A 12,982-nucleotide genomic window follows, 5' to 3' on the forward strand; every position below is an offset into this window, starting at 1 on the left:
GCTCGGCGGAGGCGGCGGCGTTCGAGGTGTCCGCGCTCGTCATCGCGTAGGACTCGCCGCGCGAAAAACACTCCACCGCCGCAAGAACTGCCCCGGTGACAGTCCGGGGCCTAATCTAGTAGTTAAAGTATTTAAATTAACGAATGTAGCTCGAACTGCCCGTATTTTGGCAAGTCTAAAGGTATAAATGATGCCCCCCATAGGGGGTCTCACAGAGATTAACGATTCTGGACCATTGGATGTTGTCAGCAGAGTGTCAGATGGGGAATCTCGTCCGTTTATTTAGGCCAGCAGCGCGTCCAGTGGTTGGTCGCGTGCATGCATGAGCGGATTTCCCTCACTAGCCAAAGCCATGAAACGGCGCTACTTTACCCGCCTGCAACTTCACGTGGATCCCACATATGACCAGGTCCGCTCGTCAGTCGCTGGGTTGGTTTTTGGGCTGGTCGCGCGTCGCTTCGGGGCATGGAAAATATCTTCTCTCCGCAGGGTAGGTTGGGGTTTTCGTCGCTCTCCAGTCTCCACCCAATCCCCACCCCATCGGTCTCCCCAATCGCTGCGTCTCCCAGCTTCCTCAACTCTTCATTGTGCAAAAGCCTTCCGGCGCTTAGGGTTCGTCCATGGCCGCTTGCTTGGAGGCGTGGGGCTGGTCCGCGAGGGAGATGGACCAGTGAAGAAGGCGTTGGGGCTATGGTGGGTGGCTAGCAGCGAGGGCGGGGGTGGCCGGCGAGCTGCGAGGCGGCGAGGGCGGGGGTGGCCGGGGAGCTGCGAGGCGGCGAGGGCGGGGTGGCCGGCGAGCTGCGAGGCGGCGAGGGCGGGGTGGCGCTCCTTTGCTCCTCACATTTTCACCGGCAGCAACGAGCGCCCGACCTCTTTGTTCGTGGACTTCTTTCCGGTATTTTCTTGTTTCTCTTCCTGGCCGTGTTTTTAGAAACAGAGTAGAGTACGGGCTTTTTGATTCTTTTGTTTCTTCCCCGGACATGCTTTTGCCCATGAAATTTTGCCTCTTCTTGTTTCTCTTCTTGGCTGGGCTTTTGGAGACAAAGTGCTCTATTTAGATCTGGTTGTTATTTGACTTTTTTTAGATTCTTCTTCTTGCCCATATTTTGGTAATCGTTCCCTCTTACCCTTGACTTGATATCTTTTGGCTTTGTGCTCCGTCTTTCCAGGTCGTCGCCTGGGATTGTCGCATCGGGTGGCCGGCTTCCTCTTGCATTCACGGAGCGAGCAAAAGCAGCGGCCATGGGCGGGCGGTTGAGCAGGCGTGCGAGCAGCTGCAGGGCGCCATGTGTGTGGCGGCTGATGCGGGAAATGGAGCAGGCGGAGGGAGGATGAGGATTTGACGGCCGGCTGGAGGCCACGGTGGACCTGTACAGTGACGGAAGGGCGGCCATGGGCGAGCAGTTGAGAGGGGGCGCCAGAAACTGCAGGGCTACGGAAGGGAAGCTGCAAAGGATGCAAGCACCATTTTATTCCACAGCTTTATTTAGTACGCATCAAGCTTACCTGCAAAGGTAACCTCCTGATTTTATCCCCTCGGCTGTGTCCAGACAAGTATTGTTTGCCAAAGTAGATTTGCAGTGAGAATCTGCTAAAGAAAGGAGAAAAGAGCAGGCTAACCTCGATACTTTATCTAGGTAGGCAGCTAGAGCCTGATGTATGATAGGAATTAGCATGACAGCAGCTTAGGGCGCAGCATCTCCGCAGGTGGAGAGAGAGCACAAAGGTTTTTTTTTGGTGGTGGCAAATTATCAGGTCATGGAAGTAGTGGAGTTTATCTGAAAATTAAGATGAATGAGTATTTAGAAATGTACTGAAAATTTTAATGGCTCCTGATATTTCTTTTCCTTTTCTCAGGCAATATATTAACACATGATAATTTTGCTGGACCCAGTCTAACGTTAGTCCATTCTGATATTTTGGTCAGGTCTGAATCCACTGGGCATGGGTATCGCCGTCGTCAGTTCTCCTTGTCTTTAGGTCAAAAGTTCGGCTCTGAAGATTGATTACAATTTGATTATTTCCCTATTTTTCGTATTTGATTGCATGATATATATATGTGCGATGACATGAAGATTAAATCCTTTAGTGGCATATGAGTGTATTAAAAGTATCGAGAATTGGATCATCCTAACTGATACTGAGAGTGACACCATTGTGGAAGATGACCCGATGTGGTTGTTATTTTTTTTTTCCTTGAATGACTCATATAGGCTGCCATGTGAGAGCTGATTCATGTGGTGTGTAGCTAGCCAGCATAGAATAATTCTATTAGAATGTTGTAAAAATAGATCAGGTGGTAATTAAATTTTCGACCTAATGATATTTTCTTATTTCATTTTGAATATCCAAACAAGTTGTTTTCATATGAAACCCATTGACATGCTAGCCCAGTGCAGGAGCAATACCACACACTAATTTATTTTTTTCTGATTTATGATTTACTATATATTGCATTCTCTAGACACTCCATGTAGGCATCTTGTTTGCTTATTCTTTTGTTTTATGATAAGCTGATGGATTGTATACGCCGAACCATTTGTGTTCTCTTCATAAATAATGGAGGGAGTATTTCTAAAGGACTCTCATTTTCTAATGTATGAAAATGCAGAGTTGCTTTCAAGATACTCGACTAGGATCTCTAATGAGGTGGAGCCTTTCCTCTCTGCCTGATCATGTATTTTGCATTTATGTTTTTTGCCAGTTTGTCCCTTGCTTGAGGCTTTTACTACTGCAATGTTTCTTTTATTTATCTACAGTTCCGTGTCTGCCCGCTGCTCCCTCTCCGAAATCTCGCTCCACTGCACCGTGGTACAACGGGAGACCGGCGGCGGGGATGACCACCCAGGGAAGCGAGAGACTGATGCAAGATGCATGATAGGTTGTGTTCTTTTATTCTTTGTCAACTGATAATTCCTCCGGATAATTATGCACTCTTCATTTAATGTTTGCTTATCATCGATGTTTACAAATGTGTACAAAATAAATTTTTGCATGAACTCCACGGGATCGTGCGCCAAGGGACCGTGTGGCAGCTGTGCCGGTGGCAAGCGCCCGAGTGATGTCGGCGGCTGGACGCAGCAGCGGTGGCCGCCGCAAGTGCCGGGAGATGGCTTGACAAGGTAGCGGCGGCTGCAGCATGTTTTTTGCAGGACTTGACATGCTCTGCACAATTCCAGTTTTTCCAATTTAGTTGAACATAGATGTTAATCCTTACACTCTTCCCATGGCAGGTGATGTGCTTCACTGGACGCTGGCTTGTTGCTCTTCCTAGCCATAAGTTAATCCCATGATCATGTATGAAAATTCAGAAGTTGATGCAGATAATTTTCTTGCTGAAAAATGCTCAGTCTATTATATCTTGAGAAGCAACATTATTCATGGCCTCCCTGTAGCGTCTCTATTCCCTTACTCAGGTATCATCTTCCCTCTTCATTTTTCGACGTAGGTGATGCAGCGTTCATTGAGGATAATAATTGACGGAATAGGACCAGTGAACTTGTTCCCTTTGCAATGACCTGATACAGAAAAGTACACAGCTCATCATATTAGTGCTGATTCTCTGTAGTATTCAGTCTACTAATAGCTATTCTTTTCCGAAATTTAACTGGAGTTATATTACCCCTCTCCCAGTTATGTGACTAGAGTTTACAATATAGTCTGTTAGGGAGGTACATGGGAAACACTCACTTCGCTGCTGCTCTGCCTCTGCATCCTCTTCGACGTTCAATAGGAGGATCATGTGATGTCTGCTTCCACATTGAGCCAGGGTGAGCAACTGCCTGCCACTTTCTTCCACTACTCTCTTGTGATTTAATACTGATATATGAGTTTCATGTGCAAGTTATATTAGCTATATCCATATCATGACATAATTACTTGCTAATCCAAGATTTACTGTTTTTTGATTTTATACGAGGTTGAGAAGATATGTAACATGTAATGAGTTATGCATGATCCTTTTACATTCATTCTTCTACTTTGATTTGGTGTATGACCTGTCTTGGAGCATGGTGGCATTGTTGCCGGCTAACAGAGTAGTTGAATGTGTATCTAGGCGACCGTATTTGTTTCTACAGATAAAGATGATCCAAATTAAATGGAGTATTCAAGCACAAAAAGTAAAATAAATACTGCACAAAACCATTGATATCACTACGTACTGTTTCTAATCTTGATCTCTCTTGTGTATGACCCTTTCTTGGTGTCGTTCTTTCATTTAAAATAAACTTGAAACTTTTGTCATTCAAGGTGATTTTTGAAAGAAATCTTCCTCATGATATACCCTGAATTGGTCCTGAATTAGACTTATTTTGTTTGTAACTCCAGTAATCTTCATTTAGCACCTTTCTGTACTTGCATGAGCATTGCTATAAATTTTCGGGGAAGCATAACATATACAAAATGTTTTTGTAAACCTGCGAGCCGGGAGATGTGAAGAACAGAAAATGTCAATCCAAGAAGGGTTATCCTCCCAATTACTTTTCTGATATATGATCTCAATGGAAAGAATTAGTGATAATGGTTCGCCATGATATATACACCGTCAGATTATATCCATAATAACGGTGCTTCTCAATCAACTCACTAAACTGATACTTCTATATAGCCACGTGCTTTGATATGATATGGTATACACCATCATTTTAGTTCTATGATTATAGAAACCCATATATATTATTTAAGCAATGCATTAGTTATATTTCTTTCATTTTTGGTGGACAAATTGGAAAAAAGGTGATTAATTTCTTTGTTTCACGTTATGAATTGTCGTATTTTTTCTTGTCCATTTCATTCCTATAGTCATGAATCATCTCCGCACCACATTATTCGCTGTTACACGAAGTTACCAGCGGTGATTTCATTTTCTATTTGTGTCGGTAGTCAACTGAGGTTACTAGGGTTCTAATCATTTCTTAGTTATGATTGCAGTTAAAGGAAGCCCACTCAGGTTATTGATAGGAGAGAAAAAAATACGCAAACATCTATCTTTTCATTTCAAATAGAACATCAGAAACACTATACATCAGATGATTGTCCAGTTACGACTCCAGATGGTCTGGATTTCTTTAAATCAAGGAAGCTCTAGATGGCTTCTAAAATTTAAGATGCAGATGTTGGATTTCTGTAAACCAAGGTTAGTGATGTCATGGCTTTAGTTTCAGCTCTGGTATATGTTTCATTGTCATGACAGCTAAGCGGTTCTAGCATTTTTTTTAGAGAAAGAACATGCAGAAAACATTTTCTCACATTTTCGTTGAGGTAAATCACAAATGGATACATGAGTACGTGCCAAAGCACCCACAGTTCACTCATCTGAGGAAGCTTGATGGCCTTCCCTTGTTCTGTTCTAATGAGCTGCTTTATGGTTTCTCAGTTTTGAACACAATACTTTGTTAGAAGAGGTAATGGATGGTTTTCACTAAACCAGTTGCATTATAGCTCTCACATTAGGACTAAAATATTTCATGAATTTTTTATTAACTGTTCAGTGGCTAACCCTGTGTTTCTAAGTTTGAAATTGAGTTATAACATACTCTTGTTTTTGTGACTATTAAAGTGAAATAGTAGAGGCACTAGATCATTTGCTTTGAGCCTGTGATGGTTTGTTGAAGAACAGTTTCTTTGTACTCTTTGTTTTCTCAAAAAAATTTAAGCCATATAAGTACTGAGGTGAAATTTGTTGCTTGCAGAGCTTATATAGTGGTAGACCCATGTCACTTGAATTGATATTGGTGCATACAGATATAGCTGGCCCAGTTCACCATTCCTTTTGTCGTACTTCAGGATGTAACCGTATTTTGACTTATATAGAATCGTTAGTTTCAAACGAGAGCAAGGTACATAAAGCCATAAAGGAGCTCAAGATGTTCTTATTCACATGAAGGTAATATTTATTCCATTCAGATTCTTCCTTTTACCTGTTTTTGATCATGGACTAGGTCCTCTTTGACAATGAGTTAATCTTGAAATCCATGTTTACATATTGGATAGTCTATTGCCATTTTTGTCATTCCTTTAATTAGGTTTCATGAATGCGAGGCATAGACAACAAATAGTTGATTCGCATAACACAGTAAAACTAAGAACTCTGTCATGTTTGGAGGAAAGGCTACTTGTCTTTTTTTTTATCATCTACATGTTTTATTCATTTTTCTTCGTCACATTTCTTTTGGTACTATGCAGTACAGTGATTATTAAATAGACATGGATGTGGGTGATAGTTTCAGCGATGTAGGAGCAGGGCCGGTCACCGTCGTCTCCCAAGACACCACTCGCACCTTGCCACCGCAATCTCCTGCTTGACCACGAGGAGGTCATGCCGGAAGATTTTCGCTAAGGCCCTACCTTGCTGAACTATGCGGATGTCGCGCGGCCACTTATTTTTGGGTATGCCCTTGCCCTGCTCTGTCTGATGTAGTGATGGTTTAAGCCATGGCTGCATGCTTCTCTACAAGGGATATATACGGTGAACATGTCCAGAGTGTTCTTACACTTTTCATAGTTAACTTCTTTAGCAACAACTTTTTTATGTACCTCTGTAAATGGTGATTTGGAGCTTATTTCAAATAATGAATATTGAAAACTTTGTTCAGGACATGAAATATTTGGAAAAATCTATACCATAGTTCTAAGAGTTTACTCTACAGGCCTGTTTTTCCCATCTATATTTGGCAAAATCTATATTTGTGAAGTATCGGGCTTAAGCCGGTTTCTTTATCACTACTATATTTGGGAACAATCACAAGGTACAGTTGGCTGATGATTATATTTTTCCTCTCTGATTTGGATACATCTAGATAGGTTTACTACCTTTAGGCTGACCATGCTTTCTATCAATGAAATTTTCAGAGATTGCTTCCTTTCATGGATGATGTCCTCGAGAAAATTTACTATTGCAGTATGTTCCCTGATTCTTAGTATGTACACAAATAAGATTAGTCTATGAGTTTGTCATACACAAATTTATCTATTTGTAGCAGGGTCAAACAATTAAACCACCCTATGCATCTTGCATGTCTAGAAATGAATTATTTGAAGGTGCTTTTTAAAATGATATATTGTTGTTAATGCATTTTTTACAGGAATATTATTCTAATTTAGTATTCGTATTGTCAAATACATGATAATAAAGCCCTTCTTGCGCCCAGTAAAGCACCATTTATGGAGGGTGCCGGAAAAAAGAGTAGGACGGGAAGGAATCTCCTCAAGTCAAATGAATTACCATTTTGTTAATAAAGCACCCCATGCGCCCATTGTTCTCGAATCTCATACCTGATTGTTTGAACTGCAATTGAAAATTTGATGTATTGTAATGTCAGATCAAATTGCCGCCATCAACACCTATGTTCCAATGCATTTGGTGGTTCAGGTTTTTAGTCTTCCACTACAGTACTCTTTTTAATATTGGTGTGTTAGATTTGAATTTGTTTGTGATTTTCAGCCGCACACGTTGAAGAGTTACCTGTCCAGGTCCCGCTTGCTGGCATGTCCGGCTACCGCCGGAGCTATGGCGGTCTCATCACCACATGTTTTACTCGCTAGAGTTTGTGCTAGCTTTTCTCATTTTTATTTATGTGTATACCTATTAATATTTGCTTAAGAGGAACTTGTAGAACTCCGCTCTCTCTTGTCAGTAGCTTGCAACATCAATAATCTGAAATTTCAGCCATACTATTTTATCTCATGATGATGCATGTTTTAGATTCAGGAAAACAGGTTGACTGTGTTTTAGTTTTTTGAGAGGTCGATCAAAACGTTAGTGTGTATATCAGGTGAGCTTTTGAGAGAGATCAAAACGTTAGCGCGTATACCAGGTGAAGTTTATTACACTATAAGTGCATTGCACATAGCGCAACTGTCCTCTTCCTTCACAGATTGGGTATGTATTCCAATTTATTGAGCAGGTATTAGGTGGATTCTATCTGTACATATGTAAAAGAAACCATCAGTTGTACTTATTGTGTGTTAAGTTTTTCTTCATGGCTGTAAGATTTTTTTTTGCCCATGGTGTTGCTTGGGACTTTGGGTTCACTTGAGTCTTGCATAATAAAGTGTTTACTAGGTCAGATGCTAACTAAGTAAATGCGCTATCATAACTTGTGGTGTCTAAATATGTTTTGGGTTTGCAATTTATGAAGTTCCAGGGGTTACACATGACTTGTAATAGAACACCAAATACCCAGGTTCATATGCAACTTTATTTCGGCAAAAGGATGATTCATTTACTCCACTCTTGGTGTATATGATTCTTTCTCTTGGTTTTTGATTTGTACCGAAGCAAAAGGCATAGATCTCATGTTTTTTACAATACTGTGGTTGCACACTGCCACTAACCTCCTCAGCTATTTGGATCTAATTATATATTTATATGTTTGTTTTCTGCTACAACTTCTAAACTACGCAATGGTTTTACCCATGTAACTGTCCATGTTATTGTTCGCCTAATCTGTAGTTTCGTGTATCCGATCCTAATTTCAACCTAGAGATATCGTTTTGTTAAACTAAGAAATGTACTATTATGCTGGCAGTTAATTTTTATTGCTATTATGTAAAAAGTGTATATCGACATGAGTTTCACGGGATCGTGCGCCAAGGCGCACATTTAAATCTAGTTTATGTAATTATTGATGAATGTAGCTCGATCGGAGCAAGAATGGGTTCAATTTTCCAAGATCATCGCAACATATTTTCCCGCGACGTTTGATTTTCAATTTTTCTGTTCGGAGTTCGATTTGTAATGTGCGCCGTGACTATAACCATCTAAACTGAACAGTTCGGGAGACCGAACTCCGCGTTTTCGATTCGGAGAAATACGGGCTCTGCTAGAGATGCTCTAAGTGTGGAGCGGGAAAGTTTCCGACGTTTTTCGCGGAAAAGCAGGAATGGAAATAATTTTATTTAGCGGATTACAAAAGAGGAAAACGTTTTTTCAATAGACCAGACATGAGAAGGAATTTTCGTTTCCCACTAATCCAATAGGCCCATTGCATACGGAAAACCAAAACTGAACATGGGTGCATATGCACCTGGTATGTATAAAACATATTTTAAGTAGTAAAAAATTTAGGGAAATAATTTAACATGTAGAGGGACATGTTCTATGTGTACATGTAAAGTTTCACATAAAACCGACAAATTTTGTATCCTTTGTAAAAAAGACAAATAATGCGTCGAGAAATAGACTATTTTAACACCAAAAATTTATCTTTTTAGCACAAGGCACAAAATATATTGGTTTTTGCTGAAACAACTTTCTGAACATGTAACATGTCAAGTATACACGAGGCATTTTTATTTGTATTTTTTTAACATTTGTAAATATGTTTAATATGCATTTCAAATAAAGGGTGCATATACACCCGGGTGTAGAAACACCCTGTCACATTGCATAGCCTTGTCAAGCTGAACTCCGGAAGCGACTCATCCCAAAACCGGCCACCATGAAACCCCTTCATTCATTCGGGGAGCTTTCCACGGTTTAACATTTCCTTTATTCTATAGTAAACCGAAAACTGTTCTAGAACTAGGGAACAAGTTTGTTGGTTTGCCTGATGCCTATTCTTTTTTTTTTCCTGCATAATTTTAGAGTTCTCTTGGTTCTTCCAAGCATCCACATAGCTTCCGTCCGTACCCTATTCGATCCGTATCTATTGTCGACAATATCTGCTTCCATATTTTTTCCTTGATTTTTTTACTCATTTTTTAAATCAACTGTGGCACCACTCAGCTTCGTTCGTTCCCGCTCCGTTTTCGTCTCTACCGGCAAACATAGGATTTGAAATTCGAATTTCGACATGAGACCTTTGAGCATTTCAATCTACGTGTAAGCTAAGAACTTGAAAATCTATTTTTTTTTGTTTTGAGTGTTACAAACCTTGTGCGATAAACAACTTAAACCCGAATAATACATTTCCAAGTTTTTAATTCAAAACTGAGGTTTGAATTTAGTCAAACCTAAATTAAAATTACCTGAATCAAAATTTAAACCTTTGATACACATAATCCTATATAACTATCTAAATCATATTAAAAAAATCTCAACCTTTAGCTCAATCATAATCATATAATAATGTAAAACATAATTCGAATTTCAAATTCTGAATTTAAATAGTAATTAAGGCCAGATTCAAATATTCATAACTAAATAAATTAAAATCAATAAACACAAACTTTAAATTAAAATGATCACAAGCACATTCTTTATTGATATCCAAACAAATTCAAAGTCATTTACATGAAAAAAATTAGCGAAATGGAAATAGAACAACGTATTCCGATGGACCGGACATGATAACAGATTTTTTTTTTTGTTTCCAACTAATATGAAATTTCTTTTTCATGGTTGATGTACATGGCCCAATCTACTAGTCCCATTACATAACCTTGTCAAGCCGAACTTCTAAACCTGCTACTCCGAAAACCGGCGACATGAAACCCCTTCATGCATTGGAGGAGCCTTCGTTCAATATTTCCTCTATTTTGTAGTTAACCGAGCACCATTCTACCAGGGAGCAAGTTTGTCGGTGACGAGGATCCTACGTGCTGCTAGTAATTCAGTATATGACCATAAGTATGTTTACGGGGGGCCGCCGTAGGCGGAACTATGTTGTCTATATCTTGGCCTCCCCTATTGTGTGTTCTAGCTGGATTATATATACAACCGACCTAGGATTTTACAAGAGTCCTAGTCGACTACTCCTTCGGGTTGCCTTTTTGGGCCTTCTCCATATTGAGCAGAGCCGGGTATGGTAATAATGGGTACCCGAAAGGTATGCCATGACAGTCGGTCTGCTTGAATGTTTAATCTTGTTATTTTGCATGATTCGAGGGTTCTCTTGGTTCTCGCAAGCATTAGCTCCGTATCCGCACCGTATTATTCTGTGACAATATATACTTCCATGTTTTGTTTTTGTGGTTTTTGTATTTATTTCTGCTTCTGCAAAAAATATGAAACCAAATGTGGAACCACTCAGTTTCGTTTTTTCTACTCCGTTTGTATGCCCATATGAAAACATATGAGTGTACAGTCCCTTTTGTTGTTCAATGGAATTGGTGATCGCTTACTCAGAAACAATATTTTCCTTTTTACGACGACTTTGGAATCTAATTTTTTCCCCAAGTGACGAAGTTAGTTCCGTCCCTATTATATATCATCTGCTAGGGATGCTCTTAGCCAAACCCAATTCAACACCGGGTATCAGTACACCAGAAAATGGAATCGCCAAAAATAGCCCAATGACAAATTTATGGTGTCATTAAAATTGTCACTGTGGCACCGCTCAGTTCCGTTTGTTTTCGCTCCGTTTTATCCCTACCTATAAACATATGAGTGTACCATCCCTTTTGTCGTTCAATGGAATTGGTCGAACGACGTTGTGGAAATTGTTGATCGCTTAGTCAGAAATAATATTTCATTTTTAATTAGGGTTATTCATATAAATACTATGGCAATGTCATATAGCTATAGACCACCTGTTGGAGACTGTTTTTTTTTTTTGTCTCAAGTGATGAAGTTAGTTTATTGGACGCCAGGAGTTTTCCTTGGACGCCACCCCTATTATACAGCTGTTAGAGATGCTCATAGCCATAGTCAATTCAACACCAGGTACACGACCATGTCTAAGATTTGCGCCGTGGGCCGCCGGTACGGCACGGCCCAGCCTGGTGGTGGACATACGCACAAAGGGCTTGTGCGGTCTTGAACTGAAATAAAGTGTACTTAGGGCATCTCCACCGGCGCGCTGAGCGACCGTTTTCGTCCGCAGTGATCGGAAATGCGTCTGGGGTCTGCTCCAGCGGGGCGACGCAAAGTGACCGGGCCGCTCGCGGAGACGCAAACCTGGTCCAAATATGCGTCAGGTTTGCGTCTCCGCGGACGCTCGGCGGTCGCGCGGAGCGTCCTCCATTTCTTACCCGGCCCCGCATGTCAGAGACAACGAAATCGACCGCTTTGATTTGCTTCTTTTTCCCCTTCTTTGCTGCCCTAGTGCGACGCCACCACCCCAACCCCACCCGCCGCTGTCCGGCCGCAGCGCCGCAGTAGTCGCCGTCGGCTCCGTTCTTGCCACGCGGGAGAGCAGGAGCGTACTCGGGCTTGGCTCCACCGCGTACCTGCCGGCTGTTTTCGGGCGAAACGCTCCCGGTTGCGCCGCCCTTCCGCACCGCCCACGACCTGTTCGGTCAATTGCGTCGGTAGGTTTCTTGCTCGTGTTTCGGCGCTATTGTGCGCGGCCATTGATCCGCAGTTTGTACCCACGCAGATGGACATGTGGCAGATGTTGGACAAGTTCCGCGCGGAGGTCGTCGACTCCTCTTCCGACGAGGAGTCCGATCAGTCGACGCAGACATTGGCAACTACTGCGGCCTCCATGATCCACGAGTTCACCTCTAACCCGGGGCCGCAACACCGGGGCTCTGTGAAGGGGTGCTCCAAAAACCTGCCACGCAACAGAGTGGAAGGGCAGGCCCGCCTCCACAAGGACTACTTCCACCTCATCAATCCGATCTTCCCGGAAAAACTGTTCCGGCGCAGATACAGGATGTCAAGGGACCTGTTCTTGGTCATTCTACGGGGCGTCAGAAACTACGACCCCTACTTTCAATGCAGGCCCGATGCAACAGGTGCGCTAGGCTTCACCTCCTACAAAAAATGCTCCACGGCTATTCGCATGCTCTCATATGGAATGGCTGCAGATATATTCGATGAGTATCTTCGAATGGGTGAGAGCACCTGTCTTGAGGCCATGTACAGGTTTTGCCGAGCCGTGATTGCCATGTTCGGAGAGTATTACTGTAGGGAGCCAACTGTTGAGGATACAAGACGACTCCTGTCTAGCAACGAGTCTAGAGGCTTCCCAGGAATGATTGGCAGCATAGATTGCATGCACTGGCAGTGGAAAAACTGTCCATTTGGATGGCAGGGTGCGTACAGCGGGCATGAGGAGGGGAAAACTGTCATTCTTGAAGCTGTCATATCTCG

General features: G+C 41.9%; 1 long non-coding RNA gene across 29 annotated transcripts; it reads left to right on the forward strand.

Annotated features, from left to right (window-relative positions):
- The first annotated feature begins 500 nt into the window (after positions 1-500).
- Positions 501-7,983, forward strand: LOC127317503 (uncharacterized). Of its 29 annotated transcripts, none has more exons than XR_007861233.2 (8): positions 508-895; positions 1,170-1,514; positions 1,928-3,122; positions 3,234-3,416; positions 3,660-3,770; positions 4,933-5,405; positions 5,788-5,887; positions 6,187-7,983. It is a non-coding gene; the product is annotated as an uncharacterized lncRNA (long non-coding RNA). The 29 variants fall into 29 exon arrangements; XR_007861237.2 differs by having other exon boundaries at positions 4,933-5,137; XR_007861224.2 differs by having other exon boundaries at positions 510-895; positions 4,933-6,749; positions 6,853-6,901; positions 7,086-7,983.
- The last annotated feature ends 4,999 nt before the right edge of the window (positions 7,984-12,982 follow it).

Source organism: Lolium perenne, chromosome 7 (assembly GCF_019359855.2).
Source record: "Lolium perenne isolate Kyuss_39 chromosome 7, Kyuss_2.0, whole genome shotgun sequence".
NCBI lineage: Eukaryota > Viridiplantae > Streptophyta > Magnoliopsida > Poales > Poaceae > Lolium > Lolium perenne.